This window comes from Mesoplodon densirostris, chromosome 12 (genome assembly GCF_025265405.1).
Source record: "Mesoplodon densirostris isolate mMesDen1 chromosome 12, mMesDen1 primary haplotype, whole genome shotgun sequence".
NCBI lineage: Eukaryota > Metazoa > Chordata > Mammalia > Artiodactyla > Ziphiidae > Mesoplodon > Mesoplodon densirostris.
In genome coordinates this window covers 98,558,969-98,582,546 of record NC_082672.1, presented here as the reverse complement: position 1 = coordinate 98,582,546, position 23,578 = coordinate 98,558,969, and positions in this window count along the sequence as shown.

Below are 23,578 nucleotides of genomic sequence, written 5' to 3'. Positions count from 1 at the left end.
TATTTACTCCTGTTTTGAGTAGAGAATACAAGAAGCTTTATGAAAATAGAAAACATAATCAAAGGTATACACCTTAGAAAGACATGAGTTATTTTCCAATATATAGAAAAAAATTAGAAGAGTCCTAGTACGAAAATCAGATATGGGGCTTCCCTGGTGGCGCAGTGGTTGAGAGTCCGCCTGCCGATGCAGGGGACACGGATTCGTGCCCCGGACCGGGAAGATCCCACATGCCGCGGAGTGGCTGGGCCCGTGAGCCATGGCCGCTGAGCCTGCACGTCCAGAGCCTGTGCTCCGCAACGGGAGAGGCCACAACAGTGAGAGGCCCGTGTACTGCAAAAAAGAAAAAAGAAAGTGAGTGACAACTTAAATGATATATGGAATATTTTGCTGACTTACAAGAGCATGCATAATTAAATATGACCCAGTTGAAATGTTAATTTTATTTTAATGTGTATGTTGGGATGGAGTCTTCAAGGTGCCAGAAAACAAGCATTCATCCATGCTGTTTGGAACTGCAGCACACAGACACCTTCAGTTACCAGTTCTGTTCATGCCACAGAATCATCGTCAGAAAACATACTGTTTTTTATGGACCTAGTATATATCTTAATTAGTTTGAAGAATTCCCCAAATACCTGTTAATATGTAGTGCTCCAATTCCAATCTGGCCACGTCCTGTACCAGTGACACAGCACATAGGAGTTTCATTTCTCTTTCTTTCTCTGGGTTGTTCAGAACCCAACGAAAGAACAATGGAATGGCATCAAAGAGATCAGGGTTCTTGTCCCAGAGTTACCATAAAATAATAGTGTCCTCTTGGGAAAATTATAGTTATTCTAGGCCCCTTTCCTGTTCTTTACTTTGACAGAGCTGCACTAGATGACCCCAAGTAACATTGCACTCTTTGCAGTAGTAGCTTAGATGTTATTGGTGTTCTGAAACAAATGAAGACAATGACACATGAAACTGTGCCACATCTCTGTAACTATGTTTTCTTAGAGTTGCCTCCATTTTACAGATGATAAGATGGCTGAGCACAGAAGTAGATGTCTTGACCAGAGGTTGCAGAGTAGATGGAACTGAACCACAAGTTTCCTTCTTTCCTGAAGCTCACTTAGCCAAAACATAGGCTTCTGAATAGTAAGCTGTAAAGCATATTATCAGTATGCTTTAAAAGAAGCGGTTCTTCTAGGATTTCCAATTACTAGCAGGAGGTTTTGAAATTCTTCAAAGATCATCTAATTTTGTGAGATTCACAGCTCAATTTTCCTGTCAAGCAAATTGTATTAGTGCCAATCATCTGAGCTTCTGGATGCTTCTCTGAACTTTTTGAAGTTTTCTTCTTGCTATCTGAAATTCATGCCAGATAAGCCTTTTTCTAGAGCGCATATACAGACTTGTGTATTTTTATACAGAAAAGCAATGCAGTGAGTCAGGACGGGGGTTAAGCCCTCATTCTCAGAGTGGTATTGAGCTCCTGGTGAAATATAATCATCATTTCCTCAGAATCGAAAAGCAGTTATCTCTAGTTTTTAATCCCATTAACTATTTATACATTTATGTATGATACATGTATTTATTGTACCTACTAGGTGTGTTCTCTTTGGGAAGTACAAAGCTCTTTGAGATATAGGTTGTTCATTTTTCCGTTTTCCCACAAATACTGTGACCTTTTGAGCAGGAAGGTCTATATTTTACTAACATCTAGAACCAGCAGTTAACACGGTGTCTAAGATGTAGTCAATAAATATGAAATACATAAATGAACACATTTTTAAGGAAGGAAATGAACAAATAGAAATTTTTCATTTTCAGTCACAAAGCAACCAGAGACATAAAAATGATACAGACAACGAGTGCTACGGTCATTCAAATAAGGCATAGAATAGATACAACAAGGATCTCCTTATTGGCACAGGGAACTCTACTCAATATTTTGTAATAACTTATAAGGGAAAAGAATGTGAAAAAGGAATCACTGTGCTGTACACCTGAAAGTAACACAACATTGTAAATCAACTATACTTAAATTAAAAAACAAACAGACAGACAACAACAACAACAAATAAAACCCGAAAGAGGTCATAGAAGTTTTTATGAGATTCCATAAGAGAAGCCAAATGAGGACGGGCGAGACGGCTTTTGAATCAATTCAGAGGAGAGGTCACAGAGAAACTTGTCTTTGACCTGAACTTGAGTTTCCATTAAGATTGCAACACAGGGATATTACAGATGAAGGTAATCACATAAACTTACTACACTGAAACTTGCAGAGGTTATGAGTGTTGTTCAAGGTCCCAAAGCAAGTGCATTGTGGAATCAGAATTTTAAGTGAGACCTAATGAACTAAAAACAAACAAACAAAAAAACCAAACCTTTTCTGTGATACCATGTTGCCTTTGAAGTCGTTATTTTGGTGGGTTGGTAGAAAGTGGTTCCCGTGTTTCTGGCAGCAATGACTAGTTCTGTCCTCCCAGCGGCCCCCCACCCCCGATTTGATCCTCAAAGTTTCCTTTAGAATGGACTTGCTAAAATGCAGACATGCAAGTATTCATGACGCCTGTGTCCAATCATTTCTCCTGCCATTGCCTACTTCACTTTTGGATTATATGAACAATTCACTGTCTTCATTTATGCTTTTCCCTCCTCCAAGAACTCCTTTCTCCCTATGGGGCACCTGGGAAACCCACTTCATTTTTCAAACCTCAGTTTACATATTATGTCTTTTGTGCAGTCTTCTTTTTAGTGTTGTGATCACATGCTCCTTTTTGCTACCCTTGCACTTCTGCATGCCTGACTGTTGCACTCGCTACACTGTATTGTGATTGTGTTGTTTACATATATCTGTGTTCTCCTGGGCAACGTTCCTTGGGGCCAGGGACTACCGTTTTTCATCTATTGATGTTGCCTTAGCATGTTACTTGTTGCGAAGTAGTTAGTTATAAAAATGAGATTTGTTTAAATTGAAAATTGTTATGTACATATTAGTTATTATCATTTACAGATATAACAGGAAAAAATATTAATGCTGGTGCTGAAAGTTCACTTCTAGTAAATGATGGTGGTACTTGACTTCACTTATATTATTTTCCCCACTATTTTATATCTTTCTACCTGATATCTCTTCTTTATTCCCATCTCTTTCTTTATTACTAAACCAAGAAAAACAGGGATGAGGGTACGGCTAGACCATACTTGGCTGGAATAGTAAAGAAATTGTGTGGGGTTTTGGTGAGAAAATCCTGAAGCATACAGGTCTGCATCTTCCTTTTATTTTTATTTTTTTTTTGCGGTACGCGGGCCTCTCACCGTTGTGGCCTCTCCTGTTGTGGAGCACAGGCTCCGGAGGCGCAGGCTCAGCGGCCGTGGCTCACGGGCCCAGCCGCTCCACGGCATGTGGGATCTTCCCGGACTGGGGCACGAACCCGTGTCCCCTGCATCAGCAGGTGGACTCTCAACCACTGCGCCACCAGGGAAGCCCCTGTTTGAAGTTTTTTGATAAATTAGATTTGATAACACAGTTTTATAAAAACTTAGTTTGGACATTTCTGAACCTCTTTTTTTGTTTCCTTATGTAAGAAAGCTGCTTGTTTAGGGTTAATACTAATTCAATGGGGGTAAGATTTACACAGGACCAACCCTAACATTCATAGTGTGTGGCACAGGAAACAACTTTGAATGGCCATTTCAAGGAACAATATACTTAAGTGTATACAATGAGTAAAATGGATGAACTACACAAATTTATGAGTTGAAAACCATAGAATCATAGAATTTTCTCACTGTAAAGGCTCTTACTTTTCCAACTGCTTAACTTCAACCTCTGTTAAAGCACTTCAGTAACAGGGAGTTCTTGAGTTTAAAATGCAGTCAGTCCATTTTATAGTTGAAAGGTTCTACTTGTCAAAACATTCATCCTTTTATCAACCTAAACCTGTCTACTTGGTCTAAAATCTTCAGTGTGGGACAGTCTAAACCCTTTTTCATAGGACAACTCCTAAAATAGTTTAGAGCGACCACCTACTTCTCTCCTGGTCTTGCTTCATGTCATCTATTCCCAGTTCCTTCAATTACTTCTTATTTTAGATTCCAGACACTTTACTGAATACACTTTCTTCAGTATAATAACTCATTTGCTGAATGTGATATTTTAAGCCTAAAAGGATTTGTTTACTGTTTTCTGTAAAGAATTAAAACATAAAATGTCCAATCAACCAATAATTCTTCACCTAACATGATTCATATACACCAATTGATAAGGAAAATTTAAAAACTCAAATTACTTCATTCTTAAAGAGTGATCATAGTATGTCCTTATTTATAATGTACAGGAAATAGGAATTTTCTTTCTGTGCATCTATAACAGTGCCCTCTTGCAGGGTACAGAGGATCCTCCATTGATGCTGCCTAATGATGTGTATGTGATATCCTGATATTTACTAAGAAGTTAGACATTCAGGAGGATTTTTTGTTCCCAGCAGACATACACATATGAATTTTTCTTCTCTATTTTTGTGTGTTTCTAACTTCTATTATTCATCTATTGGCACTTAAGTGCATTCACCAAACTGAATCATAAACATCAAAGTAGATTACTTCACCTTTCCTTTTATGAGATTATTATACTTATCAACCAATATCTGAGCCCTTAATATGGGCAAATCATCCTAGCCTGTTAAGCACAGAGGTAAAGAGCATGGAGTTGAGAGGGCACACACCAAGATTTGAACAAATTACTTAATCTCTCTAAGTCTTCATTTTTCTATGTGAAAAATGAGAATAATTACAATGATTGAACTCATAAGGTGGATCGTAGAACACATCTAGGTGCTACGTGCAAAGAGCTTGTTTGACTACCTGGCAAATATATCCATTCTTTATTAACATGATGGTGATGATGTTGATGGTGATGATGATGATGATGCAGCTACCAGCAGGTGTCCTTATTAGGTTGGTAAGGATGGTGAATAAGCCACAAGATCATGTCTGTGAACATTTGCATTCTAAGGCTACACTGCCTTTGCCTTCCCAACTCCGGCTCCACTCCTCATCTGTTTAAACATCTCCCAAGATAGCTCAGGTCTTCTCCTCTGTGAAGCTATTCTGAACTACTCCTCTAGAATGAACTTAAAATACATTGCTTGCACTTATATTAATTTATATCAAGTACAAACTTCTGCAGTGGAATCACTCATCCTCCGTCAACCTTATATGGACCTTTACCTCCAACACTGATATCTAGCAAATCCTTCCACTACATTATAAATTATTAACCATAAGGTTTAGCATGTTCTCTCTTCCAAGGTATTTAGAACTTTAAAGGAGAAAGAAGCCTGCCCAAGTGGACAAAGCTAACACTTATCAAGCATGAGCTACCAACATTTGCACCAGACAATTTCACATCATCTCATTATAAACTGACAATAATCTTTGTGAGGTTGGGGTCCTAACCTTCTTTTTACTGTGGATCCCTTTGACAATATGGAGTAGCCCATTTAAAGAGTCTTAAAATAACACTTTTAAATTCATAAAATATAATACGTAGAATCTCAAAAGAAACGAGTTACTATGTTTTAAGTGCAGTCATTAGAATATTTTCAAAACCAAATTTGTGATATAGAAACGAATGGGTATTTAAACTCATTAAATAACGAGATACAACAGAGACTCTATTAACTACTATACTTAAAAATAATGATGTTGGGGAGGTGGGTTCACAACTCTGATACATGTGTACTGAAATTGAACAATTAAATAAATAGATGGTGGATGGTGGTAGCCACATTTCTCAATATTGAAGTATGAATTTACAGATAAACAAGAGGAGAAGGCTAAACTAATCTCAGCGTTAATGCATTATAGTTGCAGACATCAGTATACACTCAGCTCAATATAGATATAGATAGTTATATATAGAAATATTTACTGATATGTGTATATACATGGGTTAGTATACATATATATTTCTTTGTTCTCTCAGTTAAGAGAGCCTAATCAAATAATAGCCCATTAGCAACAGCACATCTAGAGCCCAGATCTTGGTTTCTATTACTACTCTCCAATAAAAGGAATCAGGGCTCCTCAGAGAAATGACTGATTCTAGGACTGGGGCAGGAAATACACAAAATGAGCCTGGAGCATCTTGTGGTACCAGAAAGTCAGGAAGTGTTAAACACACACACAAACATGCATGCTAAACGCAGATACACAGACACACACAAACTCACACACCCCAAAGGGAGTATGTCAAAGGAGCACAGGCGCCAAAAGCAAACGCTCCCAATGGCCAAAGCTGGAACAATTCAAACAACAAAATAAAGTAGTATTGGATTATAACCCAAAGGATAAAATAGATATCCATGAGTCTATACTGATATAAATAAATATCAATAATTGAATAAATTAATGTTTAGGGGAAAATAGACAAATCTGTGTGGAAGAATTCCAAATACTTTATGTACATACTCTGTCCTCAAGGAGGTGGATCATAACTCTCCACTCTTTGGGTTTGTGCTTCACATAGTGACTTCCTTCCAACAAGTGTAGTGTGGAAGGGGTGGAGGAGTAACTTTACAGTGGAGAAATCTGAGACACGACCTCAGCCAGGTTATCAAGGTCAACATCAACAGGGAAATCACGTTGATAGCATGTAACCTTGATAAGATGTTATAAAAAAGGCACTTTATCTGGTTGTCCTCCCAATAAACCATAATGCCAGTCTTACCATGAGAAAAGCATTAGACAGTTTACATTAGTGAGGTATGCTACAAAACACTTGATCACTGCTCCTCAAAACCGTCAAGGTTGGGGCTTCCCTGGTGATGCAGTGGTTGAGAGTCCGCCTGCCAATGCAGGGGACACGGGTTCGAGCCCTGGCCTGGGCAGATCCCACATGCCAGGGAGCAACTAAACCCGTGCGCCACAAGTACTGAGCCTGCGCTCTAGAGACCGTGAACCACAACTACTGAGCCCATGTGCTGCAACTACGGAGGCCCACGCGCCTACAGCCCATGCTCCACAACGAGAGAGGCCACTGAAATGAGAGGCCTGCGCACTGCAACCAAGAGTAGCCCCCGTTTTCCGCAACTAGAGAAAGCCCACGCGCAGCAACGAACACCCAACACAGCCAAAAATAAATAAATTAAATAAATACATTTAAAAAAGAAACTGTCAAGGTTATCAAAAACAAGGAAAGCCTGAGAAACTACCACAGCCCAGAGGAGCCTAAGGGGGCTTGATAACTAAATGTAATGTGGTGTCCTGGATGGAAGCCTGAAATGGAATTAAGGACACTAGGCAAAAGCCAAGGAAATCTGAATAAAGTACAGACTCTGGTTAATATTATTGTATTAATATTGGCTCGTTAATTGTAAAAAAGGTACCACACTAGTGTACGGTGTCAATAATAGAGGAAATTGGGAATGAGATATATAAGAACTCTGTATTATCCCCTTAATTTTTCTGTATATCTAAAACCATTCTAAAATAGATATAGTCTATTAGATAAAACAAAAAAGGTAATGATGAGTTGATTGTAACATCAGACTAGTGATACTTTGAGATAACTATAAAAACTGCCTTAGGAAATTGTCTGTGGTATCTGCTGGGGATATAGTCACAGGTACTCCTAATATTATTGTGGTTTGTTGTCTGCATTTAGATTTAAAGGACATGCTCAATACTAAATTGCAGCTAGAGGTTAGTGAAATTAAAGATGTAATATTCCCATCCAGATTCCACACACACTTTGATACATATTAAGAATCCCCTGCTCTTTGGTGAGGTCTAATTTTATGAAAGTGAAACTCAGAGAGATGAATTAGGTTGTTCCAGCTTTTAAAAAGCCCGCATTCTAGGGTCAAGAATTCTTACTGAGCCTTGTTGAAACTGTTTGCTACACTACCTCCTAATTTTGGAACTGCTAAACAGAGAGTTGGGAACTCTTCCTAGATTAAAAGTACTGCCTTGGCCTTGTGCAATTATACTGTTTAGGTTGCTGGACAAATCCAAGGATAAAACTGGCCTGGACCTAGTGATGGGCAATTCCAAAAGCAAGCTGAATGTGAGAAGTTCACTCACAGAGAACCCTAGTGTCAAAAAGCCTCTCTACTTGGGAATGGCTGAACACCGGGAAAATAAGCCCTGGTTCAGCTGTAAAGAGAGCACATCCTTGGCCTTTTTTCCCCCTTAAGTCCGGAAACTGATGATCTGGTCAGCTTAGGAGAGGGAGGGAGGAAAGGAGGGAGGGAGGAAAATGAGAGAGAGAGAGAAACCTGTTAATAGGTGGTGCCAATTTAAAGAGAGAAGGAAAGGGTTTATTATATACGTATATGCTAATATTATTCCTAAAGCCAATTCTGATCAATCCTTCGGGAAAGAAAGAGATGCAGCCACCTGTTAATGTGGCTTCAGCTTCTTTGTTTCCAACTGTTACAGCGGTCACCAGACCAGCCATTCCACTTGGGGCGGGGCCAGGGGGTTAGAGGGGGAACATCTGTCCACTAAGGACACTACTGAACAGCAACAAAATCTTGGGGCGACCCCTCTCTCTTTCCTCGAGTGCTTTCGCTAGCCGGTCCTACTTCCCCACTCCTTTGGGAGTTTCCTGTTCCATTACGTAGGCAAGAGGGCGAGAGGTCCCAGCTTTCCTAATTGTGAGTGGTTTGGCTGGGTGTGTACGTGCGAGTAACTGTGTGTGTGTGTGTGTGTGTGTGTGTGTGTGTGTTGAGGGAAAGTGGAGCTTGCTACAGGGGCTTAGAAAAACTAGTCGCCAATTTAAAATATTTTCGGAGTGTTTGAATGATATCTTCAAAGCTAATCCCACTCTCAAATTCAGCGAAATGAACAATGCAGATAAGGAAGATGAAGAGGGTGGAAAACCCACACCGCGGAATGGAGCTGTCCATGCCGCGGGAGTGACAGGGGAGCGCTCAGAGGTAAGGCGCTCTGCAGAGAAAGTCACTCTGGCTCTTCTCTCTCGGTCCACCAGCCGGCGACGCTTCTTCTGTAAAAGCATTCCTAGAAAGTAACCCTACAACCGGGAAGGGTAGCGATCTTTGAGCGCAGTTTCCGGGAGCTGGTCCCCGCAGCAGGGAGAGGCCCCTCTCCCCCCGCGGCTGGCGCGGAATGTGGCGATCCGGCCCGGCGCGGGGGATGACTTCCTGCGGCCGGAGCTCGGCGGCGGGGGCGGCGGGAGCAGCTGCTGCAGCTGGCAGGGGGGGCGGGGGCCGGCCGAACTGACCAAGCACAGACCCGGCGCGGCGGCACTGCGGCCCCGGGGCAGCCGGCGCGGGGACATGCGCTGATGCGATCCCTCCGGAGAAGGTAAGCAGCCCGGCTATTATTAGCCGCGGCCACACTGCGCGGTGCTTTCTGCTTGGTTAGTAATGGGGTTTGTAATACAGAGGGAAGAAGGGGAATATCCCTGCCGCCTTCTGCAATGGGAAAAAGAGCAGCAACTGGAATTGAAATGTTAATCAGCCAAGTGCTTGAGATTATTGGAGGAGCGGTGTTACTGGGCCAACAAAGAAGGCGGTCAGCCTCTGTAATCTTAAGATAATCAACCATTGCTGTGCCACACTCGCTTCGATATTGAAGAGGATTCAGAATGTAAAATAATTTGAGTTTCACTTTTACGTTGCTACCTTCAACCTTCGCTTGGTTAATTTCTGGTTTGCGAGCAGCAGGTTCTTGTCAGCAGCCTAGAGAAGTAATCGGAAATCTTCCCTCTCCTTTTGCCTTCCTCAGTCTTCTCCCTTTCCAGTTATTAGAATGGGTCTGCACATTTCAACGTCAAACACCCACTTCAATACTGAACCTTTAGGAAGAATCTCAAATTAGAGGAGAAACTTACCTCCTGGAGTTCAGCTTGGGTTGAGCAGCACTTGTCCCCACTTCTCCCTTCATTTACCATCTTCTCTTGTCAATCATTTCATTGATTCCCCCACCCCCCACCCCGGGGATGCTGTGCTCATTAACAAGCCAGCTCTTGTCAGCTCCTGTCCACCACCTCTGTTCCGTGACTGATTTTTCAAGGACCCAGAAAGGACATTGCCTTATACCATGTTTGGACTATTATCTGTGTCCTTCCCCAAAATGCATGGCATGAAAAATCCTTTAAACCCAGTACCAACATGGTTTCCGATAACTCCCTTCATTGTAGTCACTGCAGCTACCAGATGGGTTTCGAGGACAGCAGAATCTGTTGGGGTGTGAGAAATAGGGCTATACCTACATATTTTGCTCCACGTGCCTAAGAAGAGGTGGAAGTAGAAATGCAAATGTCAGTCTGTCCCGTTTTTCTTGAAGCTTTTTTAGTCCAGCTAGGTTGTGAGACACCTAGCTGGGTAGGGTATGGGGCAAGTCCTCCTGCAAAAGCAAGCAGTGTGTTTGTCCTAGGATTCCCCCAATAACCTCAAAAGAGATTCCAGAGAGGCTTTTCCCACAGGCAGTCAGAAAGCCAGGGGAGGTGGCCAAGGTAAACCTCAGGTTATTTGGGCATCCTCAAGTTAGTCTCCCCTTTTAGGGGTTCTGACCTAGGATTTCCCCACAAACGCTTTGCTGCTGAGCTCAAGTGCCGATTCTTGTTGCCCACCTAGGGATGTACAATTGAATGATATTCTGTGAAATGGTGAAGATTGCTATGGTGGGGATTACAAATGTGCCACTTCACCAACAGAGAACAGTTGCAATAAGCCAGACTGTGTGGTGTCTGTGTGCCAATATTCCATTTAAAAAGAGATTTGTTATCTTTAAATCTGAAATTAAAGAGACAGTTTGACTCAAAAGGCCATGGATTTTATTTTAACAAATTAAAATAGGAGACCAATGAAAAAGAGGTCCAGGGTTTATAGCTAACCTTCTTACCTTCTTTTTTAAATATTGCTTTAGAACAAGATACTGGTTCTGAAAAATCATGTTACTTCTATTATATATCGTTCTTGTTTTTCTGATTACAAATTCTCTATTTATAGATACACTTTGGAAAGAGTTGAGTTGGTTTCTTTGTCTCTATCTTCAGTATATGAGGCAGAAGGAGTGGATGGGGGTGGGCAAATCCCACTCCAAATGGCCCCCTCAGAGAACTGTTCCCCGGACCATGCAAACCTCTGGACCGATATTGTTTTGGCTGGTTGTTATTATTATCTTTAAATGTGGTTTGGGTTTGAAATATTCAATTTTCAATATTCTAAAATTTTGGCTCAGGCACACCAACTAGAAGAGAGAACAAAGAACAAGAATAGCAAAACTATTTTCCAGCTTTCTTACCTAATTGTAAAATATTTAATTCTATGAATAATTATTCTGAATAATAAGTGAAAAACATATTAAAATAATAATTCATTTTTTAGAAAGTAGCCCAAGGTTTACGAAATACAGGTGAGTGCAATTGATCTTAAGTACAGTAAAAATTTCTGTAATTTTGAAAGGTGTTTTTATGTTGAGTATTAGTACATGAAAATATGCTAATGATGGTTAGAAACTGAAATGTCTGTTACTTTGTTTCTGAAGAAACTGAGTTCTTTGGCAAGAAATGGGTCAGGATTAGGGGACTGGAGCCGCCAAAGCCGGCATCATACCTGCCAGTGATTGTATAGGTGAGATGAATGCATGAAGTTATGGATTAGGGTTGGAGAAGCCTTCTGGGGAGGAAAGAAAACAAGATAGAAAATAGAATTTGTTATTTTAGTGCAACTAAGATAATTAAATTTAAAGTATTTCTGAATTTGGACTTCGTTATATTTAAACAATTTCTGAGGAAAGTTTCTAAATTCCAAGCCCTAGGTAGAAATAGTTGTATGATTTCCTAACCGAAACTAATTTATGACTCTATTTCCTTTGTTAAAAACGTTTCCCAGAGAAAGGAAAAATTAATTGCCCCGTGTTAAGGAGGAGTAATACCAAATAGAAGGATGTATTCTATTAGTTGCTAAATGAACTGTAGGAACTTTTTTGTAGATATGACAAGATAGAATTGAAATCAATCTGTTGCTTTCCAATCATGTAAAGAAAAACATTTAGTCTGGTGGGTGGTCAGTGTTATCAGTAATTTAAGACTTGAGTACCCACTTAGGATTCACAAAGTTGCCCTCTCTTTACAAAAGGCATTTTCTGGTGCTGCATTACTGCCATTAGCTACAATTGAAATAGACTTATCCTGAGATTTTGAAAAACAGAAAAAGAAATAGTAGGATTAATAAGGCTTTGCCTCCACTGAGAATGGGTAGAAAAAGTGCTATTTTGAAAGTTATCAATGGCCTCTTAATTGCCAGATTTCTGCGCTGTTTCAACCTGCTCTTTATGTCTTTATTTTTAAGTTCTCTTCTAAGTTCTTTTTTAAAAATTTTACTGCTTAGTGTTTTATTCACTAAAATAGCATTTTTAATTGAAGTATAGTTGATGTGTAATATTATATAAGTTACAGGTGTAAAATATAGTGACTCACGATTCTTAAAGGTTATACTCCATTTATAGTTATAAAATATTGGCTATATTTTCTGTGCTATGCAGTATATCCTTGTAGCTCATTTTATAATAATAGTTTGTACCTCCTAGTCTCCTATCCCTATATTGTTCTTTTTTTTAAATTAAATACTTGTGTTCAAAAGTATTATTAATAAGTAATACATAAAGAGATATCTCTTTATCTAGTTTCTCACTAATCCCCTTAAATTACCTCATGACCAGCCTAGAACAAGTGCTGTTTATTTCTAGTTTGTGCCTCATGATATCACGACTATATGTCTTCATTTGTTCCTTTCACTCACCCTGCTACACGTTGAAACCTTGCTCACAGCATACACTGCCTCTTCCATGAACCCTTCCCCATACCCACCTTCCTTCTCATTTCAGATGTGTTTCTCCCTTGTCTAAATGCCTGTGGCACTTTCTATTTTGGTCTATCCTTTAGTTTGAACATGATTTGCTGTTGTAAAATAACCCTAGGGAGCAGAGTCTTTGACTAACAACTTTTTATTACCTGAAACTCATAATACAGTGCCTAGCTATGTATATGCAAAGTAGATGTTCAGCAATTTGATTTTAGTGAAGAAATTAGCTATTATTTTCCAGGGGTGTATATCCACCTACTCTAATATCCAAGTTAGGCTCTAAATAGTGTGTGCAGGTACATTTTATTTTAAAATCCCTATATAATAATATAGTGAAAGTACATTCAAACAGTTATATTCAACAAAAGTTATTGTGAGCTTACATGCCCTTAAGTGGATATTGGCTCATCTGTATCAAAAAGCATAGTAAGCATTACAAAAGAAAACTTTAAAGAAGACATTGTACCAGCTTTCAGTATGCTTTCATTCTACTGAAAACAAGTAAGCAGGGGAAGATGTCTTGCATAAATAAGTACTAGTCTTAAAGCGCTCTGCTAGGTACTTTCATCTATGGTGTATAATTTCATCCTTCTACTATATGCTAATTTTACACTGAGACTCAGAGATCTTACCTAAATGGCAGAGATTCTTTCCACATTCACATGCTGTTCTTTGAAGTGTTAACGAGTGAAGGAAAACTATAAAAACATAATCAGAGTAGTTTAAAATGGTTTTGTGGTCAGGCTTTCCAGTGCTTTTTAAACTTTTGGGTCTTAACATCCCCTTTAATAATTCAATAAAGGCTATGCGTCCACTCCCCAAGTACATACACAACACACACACATAGAATTTTGCCTGTAATTGCAGGTGTTCGCGGACCTAATAAAGCCCTCCTTTGCAAATGCTTTAAGGACATCTACGCTGGGCTCAGTTTTTCTTTTTGCTTGTTGTATGCTTAATATTTATTTTTGTACCTATTAAAATTAAACAAATTGTTATCTGTTATAGATTGAGATATAAACCTAAGCAGCTTCGTACTTTACAACTTTTCTTTTTGCATTTTTGTATTCTGTCCTCTCTCACACAAACACACAAATTTATATAAATGAGATCAAATAATACTTTTCTGTGAAGAGAATGCTTAGAATTTATTCTTAACGATTTTTCTATATATCACACGTCAGTGTTAGCTGTAGTCATCATGTTGTACATGATGTCCATAGTATGTATTTATCTTACAATTGGAAGCTTGTACCTTTGACCATCTTCCTCCAATTTCCCCTCCCCTGACCCTCTGTCTCCTGTAACCACAGGTCTGATCTCTTTTTCTATGATTGTTTTCTTTTTTTTAAGGTTCCACATATAAGTGAGATCATATAGTGTTTGCCTTTCTTTCTCTGACTTATTTAACTTAGCATAAAGCCTTCAAGGTCCATTTCTGTTGTCTCAAATGGTAGCATTTCTTTGTTTTCTTACAGATGAATAATATTTCAGTGTGTGTGTGTGTGTGTGTATACATATAATACGTATATATCTATAAATATATAAAACAACCTCTTTACCCATTTGTCCATCAATGGGCACTAAGATTGTTTCCATGTCTTGGCTATTATAAATAATGCTGCTATGAACATGGGGGTGCAGATATCTTTTTGAGTTAGTGTTTTCATTTTCTTTGGATATATTCCCAGAAGTGGAGTTGCTAGATATATGTAGTTCTCGTCTTAATTTTTGAGGATCCTCCATACTGTTTTCCATACTGGCTTTACCAATCTACAATCCCACCAACAGCACAAGGCTTCCCTTTTCTCCACATCCTCACGAGCATTTGTTATCTCTTGACATTTTTGAGGATGACTGTTCTAACAGGTGTGAGGTAATATCTCAATGTGGTTTTAATGTGCATTTCCCTAATGACTAGTGGTATTGAGCATCTTTTCATGTACCTGTTGGCTTTTCGTGTGTCTTCTTTGGAGGAATGTCTATTCGGGTCCTTTGCTCATTTTTTTAATTGGGTAATTTTTTTTCTTTGCTATTGATTTGTATGAATTTTTAATTTATTTTGGATATTAACCCTTATCAGATATATGGTTTACAAATATGTTTTTCGCATTCTATAGGTTGTCTTTTCAATCACTTTGTTGATTTGTTTTTGTTTTCGTTTGCTGTGCAGAAGCTTTTTAGTTTGATGTAGTTCCATGTGTTTATTTTTTATTTTGTTGTTTGTGTTTTCAGTGTCATATCCAAAAAGTCATTACCAAACCCATGTAATGAGCTTTATTCCTATGTTTTCTTCTGGCAGTTGCATAGTTTCAGGTCTTACATTTGAGTCTTTAATCCAATTCAAGTTAGTTTTGTGAGTGGTATAAGATATTGGTCCAATTTCATTCTTTTACATGTGAATATCCAATTATCCCAGGGTTCCCTTGTATGTAACTTCTCTCTTTTCTCTTGCTGGTCTTAAAATTCTTTCTTTGTTTTCGACTTTTGATGATTTAATTGCAATGTGTCTCAGAGTAGCCCTATTTGAGTTCAACCTATTTGGGCTTGTTTGGACTTCATGGATATGGATGTCCATTTCTCATCCTAGGTTTGGGAAGGTTTCATCCATTATTGCTTTAAATATACTTTTTTTCCCTTTCTCTCTCTCTTTTCTTCTTCTGGAATTCCCATAGATGAACATTGTTTACTTTATTGTGTCCCATAATTTCCATAGGCTTTCTTCACTCTTTTTATTCTTTTCCTTTTTGTTCCTTTCACTGGGTAATTTCTAAAGTCCTGTCCTCCAGTCTGCTGATTCTTTCTTCTGTATGGTCGATTCTACCTTTGAAACTTTCTATTGAATTCTTCAGTTCAGTTATTGTATTTTTAAAATCTAGTGTTCCTGTTTCTTTGATGTTGCTACTTCCTTGTCAAACTTCTTGTCTTGTTCATGCATTGTTTTCCTAATTTCACTTAGCTGTCTGTGCTTTCTTGTAGTTCACTAAACTTCCTTAGGAGGATTATTCTGAATTCTTTGACAGTTCATAGATATTCTCTTTTTTTTTTTTTTTGCGCTGTGTGGGCCTCTCACTGTTGTGGCCTCTCCCATTGCGGAGCACAGGCTCCGGACGTGCAGGCTCAGCAGCCATGGCTCATGGGCACAGCCCACTCTGCGGCATGTGGGATCCTCCCGGACCGGGGCACGAACCCGCATCCCCTGCATCGGCAGGTGGACTCTCAACCACTGCGCCACCAGGGAAGCCCAGATCTTTATTTTTTTAAGGTCAGTTATTGGAGTTTTATTACTTTCCTTTGGTGGTGTCCTATTTGCCTAATTTTTGTGATCCTTGATTCCTTACATTGGTATCTGCATATCTGAATAATTGGGCTCTTCCACCAGACTTAACTGGGTATTATATTCAGTAGTAATAGTACATGGGGCTATGAATTAGTTTCCTGGCAGAGAATCAGAGCTTGTATAGGACCTGGCTCTGGACAGGACCCAGAGCCTGTATAGTTCATTGTTTGGGAACCCAAATCAGGCCAGAGTGTGCACTTAATTCCCTGGTCAGGTGAGGGCAGTGGTTTTGCCCTGCAGAAGGGGGAGGCCACAGGCTGTGCTGTCTGTTCAAGTGCCACTGTATCTAGGGCTGTTTAATGGGCTGTACAGCTTCCCATGTTCTCTGGTTAGGTTCCCCAGTTGGACGTGCTGAAGGCTGTATTCAGTGATGAGTAGGGCTATGAATTAGATTTCCTGCCTGGGTGCAGCAGGAGAAGCAGCTCTAAAGCCAGTAAAGCTCTTTGTTGTCTTAACTCAAGCTGATCCACACTCCACGTTCTGTGGCTGAACAAGGCCACTGGCTTTGCTTTGCAGACTATCAGCTCTGTCTACCCTTCTCTAGGCTTGAGCACTGCTGGGCCGCACAGTTTCTAGGAGTTGTCACCAATCCTTCTAGTCAGATAGGCCAGGAAGACACTCTCCACAGCAGATGGGATGGGGCTAGTCCCAGTTCCTTTGCCTGGGTGGGATGAAGAGGGACCACTCCAGGCGACTCTTAATTTCTCAAACAGGCTCCCCAGTTGGGAGGAGCTGGGAGCTCCTCTCAGCCTTAGATATGAATTAATCTCCCTGCCTGTGCATGGTACAGGATCTCTCCACACCTGATACTGGCTCTGCTTTGTACCAGAGCCAGTGATGAGCTCTGGCTGCCTGCCTCTTGGCTGGAGCACGACTGGGCCAAATAGCTTCCAGGATTTATTGCCAGCCCTTTTGGTCAGATGGCCAGAAGACACTCTCCACAGTGGGTGGGCTGTGACTCTGCTCTTTCCCTGGGTATGGGCAAACCAGGTTCAAGGGCCAGATGCATATCAGGTGGATCTGTACCCTGCTGAGTTCCCCGGTTGTAGTGTCCCACCAACCTGGCTCTGTAGATAAGCAAAGGTGCCAGTTGTGATCACTACTTGGGCACTGCAGGTATGAATTCCATCGTTCACAATCCATGTGCTGGCTGTTGCATGCCCCTTCCCCCTTCATCACTAAAAGTCCAACTTTTAGTGGTCAAACCCTGCAGATTCCCCTGCAATCCCAGTGGAGCAGATTAGAGCAGTGGCTCCCACAAAGCAACCCCAATGCTAGTGGTGGTGCTTGCTGTCCCCCAGTTCTCTTCCCCTACTGGAGGAACCAGAGGTTCAGGGGAGACCTCACCCATGGTGCTCCACTGGCTTGGGGGAGGGGCAGTGTGGTCAAGCTCCTTTTCTCACCCTTCTAATGCAGTCTGTCTTGGTCTCTGTGGTGCACGGGGGTGCTTCAGCCTCACCTCCATGTTCTAGGATTCTCTCAAATAGTGTCCTGTTTCCAAATAATTGTTAGTTGTTCCTCCTGTGGGGGACGTGGAGCCAGGAATGACCTTGGTGATGTCACCCCACTCTGGGCTTACTTTGACAATATGTGTGTCCTTTATAGCCCAGACATTTCTGGTACTTGAAATGAGGTTCTCCTTTTATTGTTCTCCCTGCTTTAGGACCTAAACTGGGAGCTCTTCATTAGCACTGGCACAAAGGCTGCTGAGATGACTAGGAAGCAAGTGCCAAGGAGGATAGTGAATCAAAGAACCTTGATTCATGGAAAAGGAATCCCAGAAGGAGCTCTAAACGTTACACATTCCAAAGGATTTATTCAGGGTTTTCCAATCAAAATCATTTTTACAAAAAAGAAACAGTTCTCAGACTTCGAGTAGTATACTGCCAAGTATGTGGAAGAACATTGCCAGCAGTTGAGTGGTGTGGTCTGCTTTGAAATATATTCAGTTTGCTTGGGATGGACATATGTCTACTTCAAAGTTACTATTTCTTTCTAGTAATGCTGTCTACAGTACTGTATTTGCTTTTGGCAAGTTAAGAAAACAGTGACATCCCTCCCAGGTTCTAAAACAATTACCAGCATAAAAATACATTAAACTTTTTAGCTGATACTTAAGGAAACCAGTACTAGCTAGCATTCCTACTGATGCTAGTATTCAAAGAGAGGCGTGACAAAACCATTAATCTAGAAAACACCAGGTTGGAAAGATGGAGAGAAAGAACTCAAGAGGACTACTTAAGCTGTTGCTTTCTTTACATGTCCCCAAATATGATAATAACCATATAAGCTCCTAAAATAAGTGCAATTTTATGCAAACTTCATAGTATGCCTAGTATGAGGTAAATTTGTACTTTATTTTATAGTATATTTTTATTTTTTTATTTTGGTAAAATGTCCCATAATGTAAAATTTACCATTTTAACCATTTTTAAGTGTATCATTTATTGGTATTAAGTACATTCACAATGTTGAGCAACCATTACCATTATCCATTTTAAGACCTTTCTTGTTATCCCAAACAGAAACTGTACTCACTAAACAATAACCCCTTATTTCTCCCCTCCCCTTAGCCTCTGGTTAACTCTATTCTATCTTCTGGGTTTATAATTTGCCTATTCTAACTACCTCATATAAGTGGAATCATATAAGAGTTGTCCTTTTGTGTCTGGCTTCTTTCACTTAACATAATGTTTTCAAAGTTTATCCATGTTATAGCATGTAGCAGCATTTCATTCCTTTTTAAAGCCATACAATGTATAGTGATTTTTAGTTGCAAAACACTTTTAGTACATTGTGTTTCTATTATATTAAAGATATCTAGCATATATCACTACCATATTACCTTTAGTAGATGCCCAGTAATGTGTACTATGAGTGAGCCATAATTTCATTCAGTCAAAACCCATTGATAAACATTTATTAAGTTCCAAACAGTTTTATGATTTCAAGAAATGTGGTAATGGACATAGAGGTTCATGTCTTGATGTCCTGGAGCTTTTACTTTTGATGGAAGAATTCTTGGAGTGGCATGGAATGGTATTGTTGGGTCAGAGATTATGCAGAAACATTTATCATTTGAATACATACATTGACTCTAAAAACCATCAACTTCTTCAACAGATAATATTCCTGTATTTTATGTAACCATTTATGACTATCTTAAAAATGAATGCAAGTAATGTAAGGGAATCCACTTAATGTGATTTGAGCAAGGAAACATTCTCACTTTTTTCATTTCTAGTTCATGGAAGGAAATTCCTATACACAAGTATTGAAATATTTCAAGTCTCTGGATCACACATTTCATCATTTCAAAAATATTACAGAGTACATCACGGATGTCAGTCAAGTCTTGTAACAGCAGTGTAGAAAACTAGTAACATTTATAGCTAGTTTGTTTTTAAGCTTCAGCAATGGATCAATTCTATCCAGCCTAATCTGTAATTTTAATTAGATTAATTTTTAAAATAAAAAAGATTAATTTTTAATTTAAAAGTATTTTTAGTTCATATGTATGTACCTGCATTATGGTAAATCTTTTATTTTGTTGTTTTTTTCTTAGTTTCTCTTCAGAGTATCTTTGAAAATTTATTTTTAAACAGAATAATTAAAGCCCAAAGATGAGAATGTCTCATTTAAGATAAACTAAAGAACGTTGGAATAGCTGAAGTATGAACACAATTGGCACAACTTTTCACCACCCTCCTTAGAAGAAGACAGTTTTGATTTGCATGGTCCAAGAAAGGAGAAACAGATAACTTGCTGGGGATTGCATCCTGCTTTACTTAAGTTAGACATTAACAGGCTAAAAGGGCAAGGATGAAGCAACATGTTTATAACATATTTTTGAAAAGCTACTTAAAGGTGAAGGGTGGCAAGAACACAGACAGACACACCCTAGACATTTCACTACAGTATTTTAAGGTATGCCTTTTCTTTGGTTGATAGGGATGGAGGGACCTATTAATAAACATTTCTCCTATTTACTTTTGTCTCTATTGCTGTCTAATCAAACCCTCATTAAAAAACAGACATAAAACAAATAAGCATTCTGACTTTTGCCTGAATAAGCAACAACAAGCTCACATCTTAAACAATGGACTGCAATGGCTATGAGACTGAGGATCCTTGGTCATTGCAACAGTAGCAGCAACACAACCTGCTTTGTTCCTTCTGTTGTATACTGCAGAATCTGAGTAAATAGAGAGAAGTCAGTGATACCTTTAGTGCCATTTCTTACACTCCTCTCCATGATCTTTCACACTCAGGTTCTCTGGTCATCTCAATGTAGTGAAAAACCGCCAGGATGTTAATACTCTCTATCCATTCACAAAACTTAATGCTTCTGAGACTTGCAGAAATAATGTTGAATCTGAATTGGTGGTACCCAATAGAGTCACTAAGAATAATCCGTCAGACTCACCAAATCCAAATTCAGATTTAAAGGCCATCAAATTTTAAAGATAATGAAGATTTTAAGATTTCCATATTTATTATATATGGTCATATGTAAAAATTTAGAAAAGTAAAATTACATGTATAGGTTTTTAATTATAAGCTATATTCACTGGAGAATTAATGCATTTTTAAAAGGATTCATTCTGAAAAGATTACATTAGCACTTTTTTTAAACCACTACCCTCAAAAATAAATTGTGACATATCATTGTTCACCCAACTTTATGTCTCATCTCAAGGAAGTGAGTTGTTCTTGGGGAAATTGCTTTCATCTAATTTGTGCTTTCCTGCAGTGGATCAAGCTGAAATGAAATGGGGCTGACATTCTTAACTATTATTACGTGCCCACATTTACCAGAATTACCTAATGATCAGTACCAAAGAGTTTTATAATAAATAAATATGTATGTACTGAAGAGTCTCCACTGATAAAAGTTAGTTGAGACATGGCTGGTGATCCCATAGAAGAGATATCTAGCTTATATTTCTTACATCATCTCCATAGTAGAAAGCAATCCAGGATTGCAAAGCAAGGCATGAGACAGTAGCATCTGGTGTATTTTATAAATGTTTAGATTTCTAGGGAGCTTATTGGTATTACATATTGTGGTAAGCACTCAAATGTAAACTGTTACTTTAAAATTGTAAACTATCAAGACCGTACAAATTCCTGCAACTTAAATGGTCAGTTTGGTATTTGGCTTTATGATAGGCATCTGCAAGATATTTATTAAACAACCAAATGAACCAATACCATTTAATTTTGAAAACTGCCTTCCTAATACAAAAGAATTGGTATTCTACACAAGTTCCTTGTGATTATTTTTGTAGGTGTGGTGGGAATGAATTACGGATGGCACTACCCTTTCTCCTGTTTCTTGTCTGAGGTTTTGGTAAGGTGGAAATTAGAGATGATGGACCTTAAAGTTTGAGCAGTTCAAGACACTCAACCAGTAAGTCAGAAAGAGAAAGACAAATACAGTATGCTAACACATATACATGGAATCTAAGAAAAAAAAAAAGGTCATGCAGAACCTAGGGGTAAGATGGGAATAAAGGCACAGACCTACTAGAGAATGGACTTGAGGATATGGGGAGGGGGAAGGGTAAGCTGTGACAGAGTGAGAGAGTGGCATGGACATATATACACTACCAAATGTAAAATAGATAGCTAGTGGGAAGCAGCCACATAGCACAGGGAGATCAGCTCGGTGCTTTGTGACCACCTAGAGGGGTGGGAAAAGGAGGGTGGGAGGGAGGGAGACGCAAGAGGGAAGAGATATGGGAACATATGTATATGTATAACTGATTGACTTTGTTATAAAGCAGAAACTAACACACCATTGTAAAGCAATTGTATTCCAATAAAGATGAAAAAACAAAAAACAGTGAGTAGAATTCAAATAAGTAATAGTAGATATAAAATTAATAAAAAAAATTTGGGCAAAAAAGACACTCAACCAAGCACAATCCATTTACCCAGGACAAGAAAACATATGACATTACTCTTCTTTTTTCAACCACCATGGATTTGAACTTTTAGAAAATTGAAAATGCAAGATACAGATTTTATTTATTTTCTTAAGTAATTTATTTATTTCTGGCAGCGTTGGTTCTTTGTTGCCGTGCCTGGGCTTTGTCTAGTTGCTGGGAGTGGGGACTACTCTTCGTTGTGGCGCACAGGCCTGTCATTGCGGTGGCTTCTCTTGTTGCACAGCACGGGCTCTAGGGCACGCCGGCTTCAGTAGTTGCAGCGCATGGGCTCAGTAGTTGTGGCTCGCGGGCTCTAGAACGCAGGCTCAGTTGTTGTGGCCCATGGGCTTAGTTGCTTTGTGGCATGTGGGATCTTCCCAGACCAGGGTTCGAACCTGTGTCTCCTGCATTGGCGGGCAGATTCTTAACTGCTGCACCACCAGGGAAGCCCAAGATACACATTTTAATAAGAAAATATTAGTCAACAGTTCTCTTATCTCTGTGTCTTTTTCTATCTCATTGATTGTGAAGAATACAATCATAGAGAAAGCAAAATCTACATCAGTTGAAAATTTTTTCCACCTGCATGCATGTTATAGTGGATGTGTAACATCTTCACAGGGTTTGTGAAATCACTATTTCACCACAGAAATTAAATGTGACACTAAAATGATCTGACACTAATTAGTCCATTGAATAAGGGGAGGAGGATCGGCATCTTGGTCATCGTTAAGAAGAAAAAAAAATCATTAACCTGTTAGGCAAAATACTTGTCTTTAAATTATCCCTTAATAAATATAATAGAAAATGAAATAAAATGGCAGTACAGTGTTATGAAAGGAAAGCAATTGGGTGATCTCAAAGTGAGTGAGTATAAAAATCAATATTTTTTGTTTAGTTTGTTAATAATTTTATTCTTAGAGCTCTCAGGCAGCTAGCTTTTGGTCATTTTTAAGATCAATCAAAAAGTTCTAAACATTATTTTTAAGGTATGCAGATCACTAGGCCCTCCTCCCCTCCTTTCTCTCTTTCTTTTAATTTTTTAATTTATTTTGGGGAGTTTGGGCTACCATTTATGTTCTAATCATGTTTTTCAGGAAGTGAATTTGAACTTTGAACCTCACCTAGTTTGAATCCTACCTCTATTGTTTTCTATCTCTATGACTTAGGGTAAGTTACTTAACCACTGTGAATTGTTTCTGGATATTTAAAACAGGAAAATCACAGGGTTGTTGCGAAGATTAAAGAAGATAACATAAAAGGGAACTTACTGCAGTGTTTGAGACATAGTAAGGGTTAGTAAATATTTCCAGTTTTTATCTTTCTAATTCTCGTGAGCAGTTTACAATGAGATCTCATTACCACAGATTTTCCCTAAAATTATGAACCTTTTCCTACCCCTCTCCATTTTAAAGCAAACCTTGAAATGACTGAACCTCATAGGAAGATGTCTCCATGCAGGGAATCCCAGT